Here is an 18,341-nt window from a genome sequence, read left to right on the forward strand (position 1 = left end):
TCTATATACCAAACTTAAAAGAAAGTCAACACCATGAAATTGGGCCTCTGTCTCTTTAAGAAACTCCTGTTTTTTCTGAAACTCCGCCTTCAGGTAGTCATCACAACATGGCTCCTCTATTAACCCTTTAACAATGTTTATATCTCAAGACTCAAAAATATACACAAAATATTAATGCAAACCAAACCTGAAATATGAATATAGCTGAATGTTGAATGAAAACAGTTTTCAGCTCAGTGTACTGACTCAGCTATCTTAATAAACAACTGACGTTTATGAGGGAATTATGTTATTTCTGTACTTTTACATTGTTTTCTGTTGTACTCAACAAAAAAAAAAAAATCTTTTTTTGCTAAAATCTTTGTCTCGTGTTTTATCAACACCACATTTGACTAAATGAAGTCAAATCACCAATAAAAATCATCAATAATTTATTTTTAAGTAATTATTACCAAAATACCAAATTCCCAGTATCACACACTAGTAGTTCAAATAGAGAACAGAGAGGAAAAGAAAAATATTCATCATGTTGTTTTCAAATTGTTTTGGAAGTAATACACTCAAACAAAACGACTCTGGCCAAACGGCAATGTCAGGAATGTCTTAGAAAGTTTTCAGCTTCTGTTTTTTTTTTTGTTAAAATCCACATTTCATGTCAGGAGAAAATGCCATTTCTTTCTTGTTCTTTTTGATGTGGAAATCAGCCCAAAGTCTGGATTTGGATTTGCATGGACAGAAAGACAGTTTCACATTATTGTTTGAAAAAGAGATAAAGTGTGAGCTAGCAGAGTGTCAGCTTGTTCTCTATTTATCAAACTGTCAGGTTTCTGTTGCTCAAATGAACATTTTAAACTTGTTTGATCATTAAGTTTTAAGAAAAGGTTTTAAAGAAGACGTTATCGGAGACTGATACTGAGAAAAAAAAAGACATATCCAAATCGTCTACTCTTCTTTACCATGGCCGTTGTTTCTTTTACAGCACAGCAAAACAAAAAGCACTGATGATGTGAGATAGAAGGAGCAACACATGATGATACTGAGCAGCTGGAAGCGATGGCGGAACGGCTGCAGGCCACAAACAGAGTGATTAAATCAGCCTCTGGGTTTCTGCGTGAGCTGCTGATGGAACATGTTTGTTCCTCACTGACTGTAGATCCACTACAAGCTGGAAACAGACAACATGCAGTTTCCTTGATTGTTTATGATCCTTTTCTGAGTTCACTGTAGTGAGATGTGCAGATAAGTTTCCTTGTTCAATTTTAAAGAAATGCAGAGAGATTTTAACAATGCATACACATGCTACATTTAAGCTGAGTGTTAAATATAGCAACTTGTCTGGAAATGAGACAAAATAGAAGAGATTCTGTGAAGCTGTTGGTTAAATAACCCAACACAGTAATCTCATATATGACACACTGCAATAACAGTCAAAACCAATTATTTATTTATCAGCTTTTTTCTCCACTGATGAAAGCTCTGTTGAACATTTTTCCTCTTTCAGGAACGTCAGGATCACAGATGATGGACCTTCTCCACTAACAGCTGGCAGCGCGGCTCGATTCGGATCAGTCCTGCTCTACAGTATTTTGTTTTTTTTTATCCTCACAGTTGAGCTCCAGCTTGGTTGGGGTCGTCAAGTAGCAGGGTGGTGTTTAAGTCAAACAACGTGATCTGTAACACAACACCAGGCAACAGTGGAGGACATGGAAGCCATGTTGAACATCCTGCTCCATCTGTCGTGTTTAGAAATGGCTGGTTGGATCATTGCAACAAAGTGCAGAAGAGAAACCCAACAAGCACAGAGCCATGAGGGGCAGTTGTGATGTTATTCTGTCTACTTTTCTTTATTTTCTTTTCCTTTCTCCACAGCTGTGAACCGTGGACAGGCTGGTGAGTGTTTCCCCTTAAGGACTTTGATCAGAGGTCCAGATTGGAAAGGTCTTTGTTAGAGATTAACTACAAACACACACAGGCCCACACGCACACACACTCAGTCCTGGAGCATTGGTCATACATTAATTATAACATCTCAAAAAGTTTCTCGAAAGAATTAAACTATTCTTTCATTGCAAAGTTGCGTTTTATCTTTGAAACAGAAAATAAAATCCAATCTTTGGGGAGAAGGCCTGAAACTAGCTGTGTTTCCATTAACCATATAACGGTGACATTGACACTTTGAAAATACATTTCTTTCCTAATTAAAAAAAAACTCATTAGTCGATAAAAGGTTTGGGCGGTGGGATGAGTTTTGTTTTTTTTTTGGCCGTATCAAAATTGGTTGAATTCACAAAACTGTACTGGAAACACTTTTTTTCTCATCACACAAGTCACATGACCAGCCGCAGGATGTTGGCGCAAACCACGAAGAAGACGACGACAGGAAGCAGTTGGAGGTTTGTTCTTTAAAGACTTATTGTCAGGGAACGGTGTGAGGTGGAGTGGTGAGGCAGACGCTTTAGACCCAGGTAGGATGAATAATGAATTTAATAAAGAATGTCCAGAATAACACAGTCCAAAATAACGGGCAGCACGGCCGAGCGGAAACCAGGGCTCGACACCGGTAGCAACCGTAAAAAGGAATGGACACGGAACAACACGAACGCACATTAGACGAGGACCCGACAAAGAACAGACACACAGGTGACACTAAATACACTGGGGGTAATCAGGGAACGAGAAACACCTGGGAACTAATCAAGGGGAGACAGGACAACACGGAGACACAGAGACACCGAAAACTCGAAATTAAACACAGAAAACACAGATCATGACACTTATCACATGAACAAACTTATACATGAATAATTTTAATTGTGTTTGTTATTTAATGGAAACCAAACTATTGCGAAATTGTTTTTTTGACATTAGCAGAATATCGATTGATCGATTGATTGATTGATTGAGTTTTGTGTAAAGGAAATGCAGCCCTATCGACCCTTATTGAACTCTCTCTTTTGTCAACATGTATTTCCTCTGATGTATGGAGCTCATTACAGAAATGGGTTTCATGCCACCTGAGTCACACAGCGGTTCTGCTCTGTTCACTCAGCCATCTGTGGATCCACATCACGCGACTCAGGCAGGATTTGTGGCAGTAATGGCCGAGTAAATCCATGAATTTCCAGGACAGACCAGCGATCATCCACCTCAGTGGCCAGGAAAGCGCCTTGATGTGTGTCCTCACAGACACACCTGAAAGGCTGACTCACTGAACATAGCCACGTTCAGTACGAAGATTCTGCCGAATCAGATCTTAAATGGTGCGAGCTGCAGGAACGAAGGAAGTAACATTTCCAGAAGACGTGAAAGTTTAGCTTTCAAAGTGGGCCTTGGTAAAAATGATTGAAGCTGCCCTACTTATCTGGGACACACAAAAGGGAACCTGGCAACAGAAACTTATCTGGAACAGTTGTGCATGATAAACCAGAAGGAGGAAGGGAAGTGGTAGGTGGAAGCCGGGGGAGAAAGGAAGATGTAATTATGACGAAGGAGATGAAATGGGAGAAAACCAGCTCTCCACTGCTTCATTTGCACATGAAATGATGTGGCATCTTGGATCCCAATGTGCAAGATGTTTTCAGCTTGGTTTCCAGTCTTTCGATTGGCTGTTGACTCCTCTTTCAGTCACTCTAAGTGATGTTTTCTGCTTTAACTTTGCTGAGCTCAGCGTCACCATCAAGTGTTTCCTTTCTTCAGAAAGAGACCTGATCAGCTTTACACTTGGACGTATGCACAGAAATATAGTGTAAGTATCAAGTTAACATAAAAGAAAAGTGCAACAGACACAAACTGTTCATCATTACTACTTATTGATGTATGCATGGCTTAAACTAAACCTGCGCTCTCAGCTGATGTTGTGGTTTTTTATTAAAGAAAAGTAATTCAGATGACAATGGGACACTGCAAAATCTGAAAATTTAAAAACAATAAAACAGCAACACAAATACGTTGATCAATGTTCCAATTACTACTAATCAAAAGCAGCTCTAAGCAGCCTTGATTTAAAGGAACTCTTGTTTCAGCTGGAAATTTAGTCCAGATCTTTGGTGCATAGAAGTTGAATGCTGCAACAGAAGTATTTTTAAAGTCTTTTCTCTGAGCTCCAGGGATCCAATGGAAGGATTTAGGACTGGGGTTGATGTGCAATCTCTTCCTGGTTTTAGTCAGAACACCAGCAGCAGCGTTCTGGATCAACTACTGCAACTTTTTTTAGGCAGATTTGTGAAGACACTGTTGCTGTTTGTCATCTGCATAGTTATGGTAACTAATATTAGTCATAGTCTCAGCTAGTGAGGAGCAAGTTGATGTTAAATAGGAGGGTCCTGGGATTGAACCTTGCGGAACCCCACATGACTTCTGTCTGTTCCGATGAGAAGTTACCTGTTGACACAAAAATGTCACTGATCTTTAGATAAGATTCCCACCAATTGAGTTCTGGACCAGAGAGTCTGACCAGGTCTCCAGTTGCTTCAGTCAACAGCAGCAGCGTTTCCACTGACCAATCACGAAAATGAATTTGCTTAAAGGAAACACATCAATTTCAGGAAAAAAAAAAAACACGTTTTTTTCAGCCATATCAAACTAAATGTATTTCACTAAACTCCAATGGAAACACTGTTTTCACATCTACTGGCGAAAACCATGACAACACATTGTGATGGAAAAATTACAATAAGGTCACATCTGCTAGTCATGTTATATGAATGCTTATGAATTCTCACCAAAAGAACTATTTGGGTTACATGTAGAAGGTTGGAAGTTGTTTTCTACAGCTGCATCAGAACCAGACTGTCTCACTCCTTGTTGTTAATTCTTTATCCTTGGTATAAAACTCATGTATTTCTCTGCCTGACAGCTTTTCATCCAGACCTGCTTCATTACTGATTGTCCTACAAGCTCTCTGTATTTTGCACAATATATGAATAAACCTGATTGAGTGATTTCACCTGAACAGTGCTTGGAAATAGTATTTTTTCCACAACAGTTTGGTGCCATGACCCGGATCCCTCGACTGGACATCTGAGGACGTCGACGAACAGCGTTAAGAGCGCGACCTGGACTAAACTCCAGCCTCAAACCTCGTTTAAGATGATGGCCGTCCAGGGCTGTTGGTCGGCTCCACGGCTCCAGCGCTGGGATCAACGAACTGAAAACCACTGTTACCAGGTGGGATACTCACTCAGGCTAACAAATTAATTTTACAAATTATAAATTTTTTAATCTAATATAGCAAAGGATCCGATAAACCTTTGACCCTGGGGAATAGAGATTGACGGTGTTAAAGTTGGGTTAAAGTCCCACAGGAAAATAATAAAAATATATATAAAATAAACAAAAATAATAAAAACATAAGTGGGGGGTGAATGTCCCCCCAACAACTGGGGGGAAAAAGGGAACCACGGGTTTCTAGGCTGTAGGTTCTAGTGAAAGTTCTTATCGGTAAGTAAGGAAATAGTGTTTTTTCCACGACAACATGAACAAGTTTATTCACATGTGATTTTAATGTCATTTCTTATTTAATGGAGACTCCACATTTGGGAAACTGTGTTCTTTTGACAGAATATAGACCTAGATTTGCGCTCATTCGTGACAGAAACTCAGGTACTGCCACAACGCTGCGCTGAGGTCCAACAGAACCTCAGCATCAGAAAATGAAGTGGTTGAACTGTGGTGATAGAGAGACTTCAGAGTCTCAAGTCAAGACACGGCTTGACTACAGACTTCAACATCTTCAGCATGGGCTTCACATGAGACCTGCATGTTTAGCATCCATCCGTCTCCCTCCTCACCCAGCAAATCAGAGAACAGCAGGGTTTGGTGCTTACAGTGTTTTTTACAGTGGCCGGCTATATTCTCTGTCTCAAACAGAGTGAGCAAAAAACTACTTCACTTATGGTAGCTTGACATTTACACAACACCCCTGAGCAAAAGAAGGACTGTAAAATACCAAGGGTTATAAAAAGGACCAGAGGAGGTCAGGGCTGTAATTCTAACTGTGTGCAGGAATGCGTTATTTAATAAAGAAAATATGTGTCTGAAAAACAATGGTAATGAAAACCGTGTATTTGTGAAAATATCGAATAAAATATCTTGACAGTTTGGCTTTAAAGGCAAAAAGATTATATTGGACTTGTGATAAACAGAGGCAACCAAAACACAGCCAGCTACAGTTATTGATATTTTATGAAGATATGCCTATTGTTCAGCTCCAATTTGTCATAAAGTGCATTAGCTTGGGCCGACTTCAAAATCTATTACTGAAAATGGTTGAATAATCATGAGTTGAGGTCATTTATCTGGACAGACCTGGCTTTTACATTCAACACACCGCAAACCCAGCTCATGTTGAAGCTCAAAAAGATTCTTAACAAATGTTGTGTAGTTCTCATTTGCCAATATTTTCTCCTATTTCATGTTTGTTTGTTTTGCAGTCTTCAGTGTAAAACCATAATTTCCAGCTCTTTGGTAGAAACTCACATCTCAGCTTGTGCCGTTGACTTTGTTTGCTGCGTCCTGCTTATTGTGTTCCAAGAAAAATAAGCCATCTTGGTTATTCAATTAATTTAATTTAAATTCAATTCAAAAATACTTCTATTCGCTCCCACATCATCACAACTGTCTGAAAGTGAGAAAGTAAAAGAAAAAACATCCCTCCTGCTGCACAGCATCCCAAACCAGAGGGAATGATTGTCTAAAAAAATAAATGCCTCAACCCAAATATAAGTCGAACAAAAGTTGAGAAAAAGAGCAAATCAGATGCAGAGTTACTCCAAAATGCTTCCAGCAGGAGCAGACCAACCCAGACCCTGCTTCCTCTTTTGTATTAGCTTCCAGTGATCACTATCACTCAGGTTAATGTGGACCAATCCAAACACAGAAAGGGCCTAAAGGGTTTTCATTCAGAAACTTCAGGTCCACCTCGATTCCCAGCTAGTACTTGTATTTTTATTCCAAATATCCAATCTGCTGTCCTCGTCCTGAGTTTTCAGTTTTTCAAGATAACGGCGCTCAAAGTTCTCTTTCTTTTTGCAAGTTTATTGGAGAGTGGCCTCTGACCACTGCTGTCACTTTGGCCATCATAAAACTGAAACATATGAGGCATAGTTTAGCTAACTAACATCACAAATTAGCCATGGTTACTGCGAGCGAAAGTAATAAAAAGAAACATTTTTTCAGATGACTTAAAGGTACAAATTATTCACACCACTGTTGCACAAAAAAAAGAGACAATTACTATTTTCGTCATTAACCAATACTGATGAACAAATCTCGTCCAAAACACAACATGTCAACAACATGTTCCACCATCTTGGATCCCTATTGTCTTTTCTCAGAGTAACAATGTAGCAGAATAACCACCAGGTGGAGTTCTATTGTGGTATTTATGGTTCATTAAAACACAGGTAGAGTCATAGTTTCTGTTCCTCTCACCTCCTCCCTCAGTTTGACTGATTTCCAGTATCCAGTCTTTATCCCAGTCAGAGTCCCGGTGTGAATTCCAGTTTGACACCAACCAGATTAAAACAGTCCAAACACAGATCCGGTTCTACGGTTGCCTTCGCTGCTGTCTTACTTACTGAACACCCAGTCGCCACATTCGAGACGATCCCAATAATTTGATTTTTAATAGAATTCATTAATATTTAGAGAGACGTCCATGAAGCCATTACAGCTGAGAGCTGAGGGAGAGGATGGTTGGATACATTTATTCTCAGTACTTCCTCAGTCCCAACAATATTCTGTGATTCCACATCATCTGAGACTTTACTGTGTTTGTGCTGTTCAGAGGTAAACTGCCTGACCGTTCTGCCTTTCAGCTCTGTTTCCTCTGTGTTTTTGATCCACATTCCCCCGTTGCGAAGGTATTTAATGGCTCGTTGTTCGTCCAGTTTTATTCCGCCTGTCAGTCGCGCTGCCCGGCCTAATAGGTCTTGTTTTCTGATTTGTAGATTCAGGGAGCCCAGGAGGAATATGTCACCGCAGCTGAGAATATCAATACGGTTTTATTGGCCGACTAGGATGGTGGAAGACGAGCAAATTACCGCGTTGGGGCTGGAGAGGAAGGAGCATACGCATACATAACACAGAGCGCCGAGTACATTACAGGGAAATATTTAGGACAGTCTGGACCCCCGCTGCGCTACAGATTACTTCCCTGCTAAATTTACTCACTTTCTGTTCTTTAGAGCTTCATTATCTAAATATGGTTGTAATTCCAGCGATAGATAATATCGCTGATTCTAATGTTTAACGACTGTCGTTTGTGTAACCAAGCAGCCGTTTGGACATGGGAAATAAACACCTTATTCCAGAGACTACAGAAAGCCATTTCTTCCCCCCGAAGCACCTTTTGTAATGTAGCTTAGGACGTAGTTTGACTTCAATTGGAGCACATTGAGCACATTTTCACACTTAATACAACATGACAAAGAACTAACTGAAGTAGAATAATCTTGGTTCTTTCAGTTCAGCTCTGTGCCATGAGCTAGCCCCCGCAGAATGTATGTAGAGGTCATCTGAGTGATTATATGACCAATGTTAACATCCTGCTTACACTGCTATAGCATGTCCAACATCTATACCATCAGGCCGGATGAAGACAAAACCACAGCGTGGTATCTGGAGGTATTATCGTCATGGTAATGAGTTTTGTAGTTTGAGGGTGGTGCTTGGGCCACTGCGGCCAGAGGTGCTCACTATAATGTATGGGTGAAAGGCATTTGAAGTGATTTCATTAGAATTTGTGTTCTCCAGACGGAGGCGTAACCACCGTCTCAGGAGTGAGGAGGATGAATCTTTCAGAGGTCTGCTGAGAGATTTATCATTGTCTCGTCTTCAGTCACGCTTCTCCTGAGTGGCTAAAAACACATTTAATCACTAACAGTCTCAGCACAGGTGGCTGACTATCATTCGTTAAACTATATTCTAACGAAATCTAAAGTTTTAGCTGACAAACTCTAGTTGAGTTGAAACACTTACCCTCGAACATCTACTTGGAGCGTTGCCTTAACTCCTTCATGCATGTTTACAAAAATACTTGAATCTCTCAGCTCCTTCAGACTAGCCAGCATCAATTAGCAAACACCTGGTAAAAATGTTGTTAAAGGCTCAACTTTGACTGATTTCCAGTATCCAGTCTTTATCTATGAGCCCTATGTTTCAAATCTTCGCCTGGATATTTTTTTTGCTTATTTTAATTGTACAGATTTCTTTAAATGTCCTGTGAGTCAATATATTTGCCCATTTAACCACAACAATTGTAACTTTCAATATCTAGGGAGTCATTTCCACAATTTATCATCTACTAAGATTACTTCGGATACATGTCTGAAGTTACCGTAATAACCTGATATTGTCCGGAAAGCTCAACGTCTCCCTTTTCAGAAGCCGTTGGAACTTTTCAGATAGTGCAAAGTGTTGCAGAATTACAGAACTGCAAATGTGGCTGTGTTGCCACAAACATGTTCAGTCTAGAAGGGTTCATTAATAGATTAGCTGTGTTGTGATGACTTCCTGAAGGCGGACTTTCTGTAGGAGCAGGGGCTTCTTAAAGAGACAAAGGCCCAATTTCAAGGCATTAGATGAAAAAATTCCCTTAAATATGACTTGAAAGTCTTAAATATCTTTTAAGTCATATTTGATATATACAGTGTTTTTATAACAAATAAAGGTAACATTTTATATTATTATATAAAATGGCCCTTTGTGCCTGGAAAACACATAAAACTGCCCCTTTAAATTCCATACTATGTAGAACCTCTAAACTTGCTGCCAAACATGCCAGTTTCAACTCTTTGACAGTATTTTTGATTCCATTTATCCACAGATTGCCTTTGCACCTGCAGTAACTCATAAGCCAGAACGCTGACACAGAGCGTGTGAAGCCCTCCCTGTCATGTCAGTCAGCGCCGTGCAACAAGTGGTGACTAAGCGACGATCCAGGAGCAGCGACATCCTGACCGGACGTGACTCTGCACAAAGTTACCAGATTCTCGCTCTCTCACCGTTCTCCCTGGGAGAAGTGAGTACTCCATGATGCAATTACAGCTTGCGTCAAACAGTAGACAACCACCCCGCCTCCTGTGAGTGACATTCAATTACTGCAGGCCCCTCGGTGCTGTTTTCAAATTTTCCTCCTTGTAAAACAGCTTTCTCATTTCCATACGAAATTATTCTATCATTTCCTCTGGCAGCAGAGCGGGAGCTTAATGTGCTTCTTTTTTTTCTTCTCTTTTTGCCTTTTTTTTCTTCCTTCCTAATTTTCCGGGCCTAGCCGAGCTGATAGGGCATCCAGGGGCGCGATTCAAGCAGCTGCGAGAGCCAGACGTCTGTTTCAAACTTCACAAGTTTTAGTTGAAGGGGTTTTTCATTTTAGCTCGCCAGAGTTCAACAAGCAGTTTGGCTTTATACTGATTATGTGGGGGAGAAAGGGGAAGAAGAAGAAGAAAAAAAAAACCTCTCCAGTGCAAGTCTGCGTTTTGGAGATAACGGATTTTGTGCAGAAAGAGTCAGCAGAGGGCATTCTTCAGTCCACACAAGACGTTTTGTGGGCAGCGAGAGCCCAGCAGTGTTTGATAGACGTGAGTCAGCAGCCATCTGGGAGCGAAACAAAGAGCCGGATGAGAGGGAACCATGTGGAAAAGAAGTGATAGAAATGTCCCTGCAAATGGAGGCCTGATGAGCTGCAGCAGGAAAACCACAGACAGATGAAATGATTACTGGGATCTTCTCAGGATGTCACGCTCTGCTGGGGAACTTCAGGCCTTCTTTAAATAGTTGAATTACTTGGATCCATATCACCCACCAAACAGATCAACTGTACTGTTCAGGCTTTATCTGTAATCAGTTTGATATGAGATGTGTGGCAGATGCCCAGGGTGGCATCAGACAGAGGATGAACACGTTTGTTTATACTTGTATGCATGGGGAGAAATGAGGTTTTTTCTTGTTTGGTTCTGAAGTTACCTATCCTATTTTACCTGGAAAAAAAAAACCTAAATAAAAAAAACAAATCCTCTGACAACGGCTTGCAGTTTAATTGATTGGGGGCCTGGCAGGAGGCGGGGCCATTCCTACAAGAACCACCACTGTGTCTGATCCTCCGAAGTCAGAAAAATATGTGTTTCCAAGCAACATAATTTGCCACAGAAGATTATTCAGCCAAAACAGACTGGAGCATCTCCTGTCGTCTTGGGATTTGATTTGATTTTTTTGAACATCTGACCTGCTTGACCTTAGAATGGACCTGACCTGGACTGGAGGGTTGATACTGGCACGTTGCTGCTCTGTCCTAGTAACTTCACCAGTCAATAGGCAGTAGCTGCAATTACATTAACCATGAAATTGCAAGGATTTGAGTTCTCTGTGTGTTTAGTTTGAGTTCCTGTGTCTTCCCAGTCTCCGTGTTGTCCTGTCTTCCCCGTGATTGTTCCCAGGTGTGTCTCGTTTCCGTGATTACCCTCTGTGTACTTAACCCCACCTGTGTCCTTTGTTCATCGTCGGGTCCTTGTCGTATGTGTCTCATTTTGTCAGCAGTCCATTGGTGTAACCAGTTGCTACCGGCGTTGAGCCCTGGCTTCCGCTCAGTCGTGCTGTCTGGTGTTTTGGATTTTGGCATTTTCATCATTAAACTACCATCACTTCATCATTACCTGGGTCTACAAGCGTCTGCCTCACCACCAACACCACCATTTCATGACAGAAATTGCACAAATTGAAATGATGAAAATTAATGACCTTAATCGAAACACATTCATTGTCAAAAAAAAAACAGATTTTTTGATAAAAGGTTTTTGTGCCAGGATGAGGTGGTTTTTCAGCGGTATGGAAATAGATGTATTTCACAAAAATGAAATGGAAACACTTTCTTTGCCCATCACATGAGTCATGGGATCAACAGCTGGATATTATTGCTGGTGAAAACCATGAACTAGGAAGTAGCAGAAGGACAATAGTTTGTTTTTATTCTGACAATTTGTAGCTGTTCATAAAAAGTTGTGTGTCATTTGAACACATTGAATCCATAACTCTTCTGTAAAATGGCCGACTACAATTCCCCCAAAACACCGCATACGGAGCCGCTCCCAAGTAGGCGGGGCTTGGAGCTCCAATCCCTGAACAACGTCTCCTCTGATTGGCTGATGAACGCTAGCACTATGATGGACAAAAAAACACAAAACAGAAATGGTGGTATAGAAAAAACTGTCAGTATAAAGGGCCGGCAGTATTCATCCACCAGCTGTCAGATAGAAAACGTACTATAGATTAACTGCAGGGATTTGTAATATTCTTTTTTTATGTTTTAATGTGAAGTTAATGCAAGATAAAGCAGATACAGTGGTGAGAAAAGTATTTATTTCTAAAAGATTTTTCTGTTTGTTTCTAAAGTCTCAGTTCATTAAATTAATTTTAATGCACTATATTACTGAGAAGTAATATCTCACCCCTCCTAACCATTAACCTCAAGTGTTCTAATGACTTTCATGAACAGCTGCGTAAAATACAGAGTGAGCAACACATAGTCCAGAAGAACAGTGTCCCAAAAAGCTGAACCGCTAATGTACGGCGTCCACCGTCATAATCTTGTTGCGATCGTTTTCTTGTATTATTGCATAAAGCTGATTGCTCCCAGCTAAAGAAGGTAAAGAATTCAGGGCCATTTGCTTTGTGAATCCAAGACAGAAATGAAACAAAAACAATTGATGGGAAAAATAAAAATCTGACCATTTTCTAGTGTTTTGTGCAGAACAAGACCAACAGAATGACCACATTGGGTTGTGTGTAACAGGACAAAACTATACATCAATAATGGAGTTAATTATAGTCTTATTGATCCAGATTAGTTCAGCTGAATTTGCAGAAGCCTCTGATCTCTGAAGCAACTCTAATGTTTTTGCCTTTAAATCTCTGAAGAAGATCAATGTGACCCATTTGACCTGACAGAGCTCACTGCGTTTAGATTGACCCTCTGACCGCAGCGCTCAGGTTACTGACATTCTGAGCCTCCATACTTTATTCTTAGAACATGACTTCAAAGTCTTGGGATTGATTGTATTTGTAACCCGTGGAGGAATGAAAATAAATCTAAAATCCCTCTTCTGATATCAGTAACTGTCCTGATGTTCCTAATGCAAGTCTTGCAAAATGGAGTGATGCCTTAGAGGCTCTAATCAGCCACATAATGTGAGTATATTTTATAATGAGTCATGTCTGAGCACGTCAATGTGGAACAGTTGATATTTTGATTAAATTCACCTTTTTGTCAGCTTGTTCAGAGCTGTAATTGTGAATGATTCACAGTTCATATGGAGAGTCCCTCTGAGGGAACATTGCCACCTGCTGGCAAACTGAGGAACATCCATCCCTCCATCCATTTTCTAACACACTTGTCCGTTAGAGGGGTCAGGAGGTGCTGGTGTCCATCTCCAGCTAACGTTCCGGGCGAGAGGCGGGGTCACCCTGTCTGTCGCAGGGCAACACAGAGACAGACAGGACAAAACAACCACACACAGACACACACACACACACCTAGGGAGAATTTAGAGAGACCAATTAACCTGACAGTCATGTTTTTGGACTGTGAGAGGAACCCGGAGAGAACCCAGCATGCGCAGGCTGGCTACATGGCTACATCTTTTCATTTGGTCGAATCAAAATGGACTAAAATCAACAATAAAGGTTTATGTATCAAATCAGTCTGTGCCGTAACTTTATGCTGTTGTAAATAATTTCTAGTAAGAGGTACTTATTTATTTAGAAATAAATTTTAAAAAACCCGATCACACACAGAACTAGGATGCTTATCTCAGAAAACACACTAGGGGAGTTTAGAGCTATTCCCAAATGACTGTGGATGCGTCTGATCTCTGCTCCAGCTATTTGATGGTGACAAGCGCAGTTAGAGGCTAATGAACAAATCTAATGAGGCTCATGGACTCCGTGAAACAAATCTGCCTGAAAAGCACCAGGCTTTATCTAAACCCACACTGTGTCAGGCCCATTACTGAACTCCGGCCACGCTTTATTTTTATTTCCTGGATTAAAACCGTCGTTTACGAACGAGTCGGAGCGGAAGGCGTTTGTGGGGCAGAGGGATGGGCAGGCAGCAGCCGCTCTGGTGTCACACTGTCTCTGACCTTCAGCAGATAAAGGAAAGGTCAGAGTGGCACTTCAAATGATATGATCAATAAATAGTGGCTGTGCCGTTTAATCTGAATATAATTTGTTTTGCAGGGTAATGTTACAGATCACAGTGTGGCTTAGAGTGGCGTTCAAGTGTGCACACAGCTGTTAAATTTTTATTCACATATAATTTAATATGTAGCCTGAACCATTGCAATGCAAAGCAAATAATGCGACTATTTATAGTCATAATGTTCACATCATTAAAGAAGCAGTTTCATGTATGTTCCAGGCACAAAGCGCCGTTTTACAGCACAATCAATTTATTATTTTACCTCCAGTTGTTATAAAAAAAATGCTATATATATATATATCAAACTTTGACTTTGCAATTTCAATTGTTTGAAATTGTTTTCTGTCTCTTTAAGAAGCTCCTACTCTGATATTTATAAAGCTCTGTAAAAAATGAAGAGCCCACTGCACTGAAAACCTCCTGGTTCTTCCACCAAATATTGATTTCTGAACTTTTCCTGAGTTCAAACATTAGTGTTGTTGTTTCTAAATGAATATCAACTTGTTTTGCATTATCTGAGGTCTGAAAGCATTGCAGCCTTTTTGTTATTTTGACCATTTCACATTTTCTGCAAATAAATAAATACTAAATTTTTGCTTGGAATTTCAGAGACATGTTGTTGCTCAGAGAATAAAATGTTCATTTTACTCAAACATATACCAATAAAAAGCTAAATCAGAAAAACTGGTCATTTTAAGTGGTTTCTTTATATTTTTCTGAGCTGTATATATATATATATATATATATATATATATATATATAGATGTCAGTTACTCTTTAAATATGACACTATGTCTAAAGGTTAAAAAATAAACTGAACTGCTGATGTTGCGTTAAAAATAGTGTAACTCAGACTGCTTGTCCCATCTTTACTCCCACATGCGCACATCAAAACCACGACACGTTTCAAAACTGCAAGGACTGCAAGCTGACATTATAAACACTTTATAACATTTTCCTATAATTAATTACCACAATAAATGTGGTCAGCCTTACTACCTGTAAGCAGCATTCTTTGTGCATATTACTAAAATCATCAGTCTTGTTTGTCACATTTACACAGGGCTGCCAACGTTTCCAAATGTTGAATGTTCAGAGCTAATGGCAGTGAACGCCTCAGGAGAACCAAACACATTCAGCCCTCCTGGGTTTTGCTGTTGTGTCTCTTATTCAGGAGATTCTCCTCTGCTTCATTTTAAGCACCTCACTGTAACAAAACATGGCTTCCTTTGAGTCTTCTTCCTTCTGTTGCAGCTTTCATATCTGGTTGATGCAACCCATCGGCTCCACTGGATAGAATGTCCCCACAAGCAGATTAAAGGGCAAAATGAAAATCAGACATTTTTAGTCGTCAGCACATTTCATTGGTTCATCTCAAGTTTTAGATGCTCTCTGCTTTAAGGTGTCAGATGAAATGAGTCAGAACAGAAAATGTTGTGTTAGTTAAAACAAATGAAATCAAAGTTTAAAGGCTCAAGCATCAAAATAATAAATCTCTTTTTGTGATTTTATGGGTATCTTCTCTCATGTGTAAGCCAAACATAACATAATGTCTCTCTTTTTTTATGAGATCAGGTGATTTCACCTGGATGTCATGTAACGGTGTGAGAGGTGGTGAGGCAGACGCAGCAGACCCAGGATGCCGTGAGAAATGATGGTTTTAATGAAAAATAAAGTCAACACAGTTCAAAACAGTCCAAAAACACAGGCAGCACCACTGAGCGGAAGCCAGGGCTTAACGGCGGTAGCAACAGGTTTTACGAATGGACACATGAAGGACTGAGTGCACATTAGACAAGGACCCGACACAGACACACAGGTGACACTAAATACACGGGAGGTTAATCAGGGAATGAGAAACACCTGGGGACAATCAAGGGGAGGACAGGACAACATGGAAACTCAGAAACACAGAAACTCGAAATAAACACAGAAAAACACGGAACATGACACTGGAAGACTAACCTGTTCTGAATAAAAGACCTTTGGCAAAACTTGATCTCATTAACACAATTCACGACAAACTGTTTAAGTAATTAATTCCTTTAAATTAATTGCATAAAGAGGAAAAGTATTTTCCTCTAAAACATAGAGGAAAGTCAGAAGGGTGTGTACGATTAAACAAGCCAAATTGTCGGTTAACACCATCAAAGCTGAAGTATCTGTTACTCACCAAAGGGATTTGTTACCTGACTTGATTGTGAGAGTTACATTAAAAACTGTGAGGATTTTTAATTAAGATGTTTGCATATGTTTACTGGGAGAGATGTGATTATCAGCTCTAGCGTCTAAAATGCTTCACAAGCCAAAACTGAGCCGCAAAACGCAGCGGCTTGTTGAAGGGGATATCTGCCCAGCGCCAAGTGTTTCCTGCTCCAAAAGTCCCCTCAGTGTCTGGACCAGAAGATGTGGGAGTAAATGTGTGAATAAGAAAATGTTGAGGAATTGGTATGAGTGGGTGGATCTGAGAGTTGGAAAGTGAGAGGGAATGAAAACGTATGCTGCCAGGAAATGGCTTAAATAGAACTGAAAGGCAGGTTTCTGGAAGTAGACACAAACAGCCAGTGACCCAAAGACCAAGAAGCCGACGTCAATTAAAAACAGCGACGACTGAAGTTTCATGTTCGTCCTGCTTTGCTCAGCAGGAGGTCAACTTACTAAAGAGAACAAGAATCACCTTTGAGTCTCTGCAGCACATTCAGAATCCACTCAAACACACAATAATACATTCATCTTTCTTTCACTGCAAAAAACACAAAACCTCACCAAGCACTGTTGGTCTGGCTTCTAATATCTCAGTTCACTTGAAATAAGACAAGACTAACTTACAAGTAACTCTTCAGCAAAATATAGAAACTTGTTTATAAACAATAACTAGTTAATACTGATGAAAAATCCTCCTGCAGATTATTTCACTTACTAAATGTCGTGTTATAAGTGACATAATCTAAAAGTGAAACTATCACTTTTTCATCAATATTAAGGGGTTGCGAACTTTAAACAAGTTCCTATATCTTGCTGAAAGTTACTTCTAAGTTAGTTTTGTCTTATTTCAAGTGAACTAAGATGTTTGCACTAGAAGGTAGACCAGTTGTAGTAGATTTTGGGGGTTTTTCCAGGCTCTTGTTTCTCCAGCAGAAGATCTCCTTTGTGGAATATTGGATGATTCATTTCATCCATGTTGCATTCAACATCATGCAGACAGTGGGTAGAAAGATCGCTTTGACGTTAGCATGCGAGTACTGATGAGTGTTCAGTTTACGGGATACAATTGTTTGCGATTTGCTACTAGATCATAAACACCCATTTGGGGAAAGGAGGAAAAAATGTAGTGCTGTCATATGTGTGCTGCCATTCCTGTTAAAAAATGAGAACTGGAGCACTTTGCATACGCTCTAATGTGTGATGGTGTTCAGAACCAAAGGTTGAGGCCAAAATGATCTAGTCTAGGACAAGACTTTTTATTGCTTTAATGTCGCATACAGCCCTCAATGTGATCATTTTCTTAGACATTGTAGCAAATACCAACATCTAAAACACTAAATCATCAGAAAGTAAAATAAAAAGTGTAGAAAATTCTCACTTAGCCAGGCAGTCAGACGAAATGATTCTTTTAAGTCTTAAATGTTGATTGAACAGTGTAACTGTATCAGGGTAAAACATGCAGTATCTCAAGGCTACCTGAGGAAAACCAGAACATTTGAATGAGTTGGTGTTTACAGAGGTTGAAGACTAATTACTTCACAATCTGGGCCGTCATCAGCTCCTGTAGTTTAATTAAGCCAGGAAAGTGACTGGCATGTTGCCAGGATCCATTTGCAAGATAAATAGAATGAATATTATTTATCAAAAACATGATCTGATTATGCTTTTTTTTTTTTTTTTTACTTTACTTTTTTTTCTGTCAGTTAAAAATAGATAAATAAAATTGTGAGGAATTTTAAAAAATAACTCAAAAATGAAGGAAAAAGATTTAATGACAAAGAGGTTCCTCCAGCAAGATATGTATCAGCATATTGATTGAGGGACAGTAATTGGCTCTGGTTTAGTTTGGATATTTGTGGAGGATCTTTGTTTGTTCGTCTTTTCATCCATTTAAAAATGTCTGACTTCCTAAGACTGGGGATGAATTCATCGGGGATGAATG

The 18,341-nt window shown here is 39.8% G+C and overlaps 1 long non-coding RNA gene across 2 annotated transcripts in view; it reads left to right on the forward strand.

Annotated features, from left to right (window-relative positions):
* The first annotated feature begins 4,870 nt into the window (after positions 1-4,870).
* The window catches only part of LOC114158235 (uncharacterized), a 30,909-nt gene continuing 17,438 nt past the window's right edge, over positions 4,871-18,341 (forward strand). For both annotated transcript variants that reach the window (XR_003598369.1, XR_003598370.1), the window contains exons 1-2: positions 4,871-5,166; positions 9,827-10,021. This is a non-coding gene — a long non-coding RNA (uncharacterized LOC114158235). The remainder of the gene's footprint in view (positions 5,167-9,826; positions 10,022-18,341) is intronic.

Source organism: Xiphophorus couchianus, chromosome 15 (assembly GCF_001444195.1).
Source record: "Xiphophorus couchianus chromosome 15, X_couchianus-1.0, whole genome shotgun sequence".
In the NCBI taxonomy this organism is placed as follows: domain Eukaryota; kingdom Metazoa; phylum Chordata; class Actinopteri; order Cyprinodontiformes; family Poeciliidae; genus Xiphophorus; species Xiphophorus couchianus.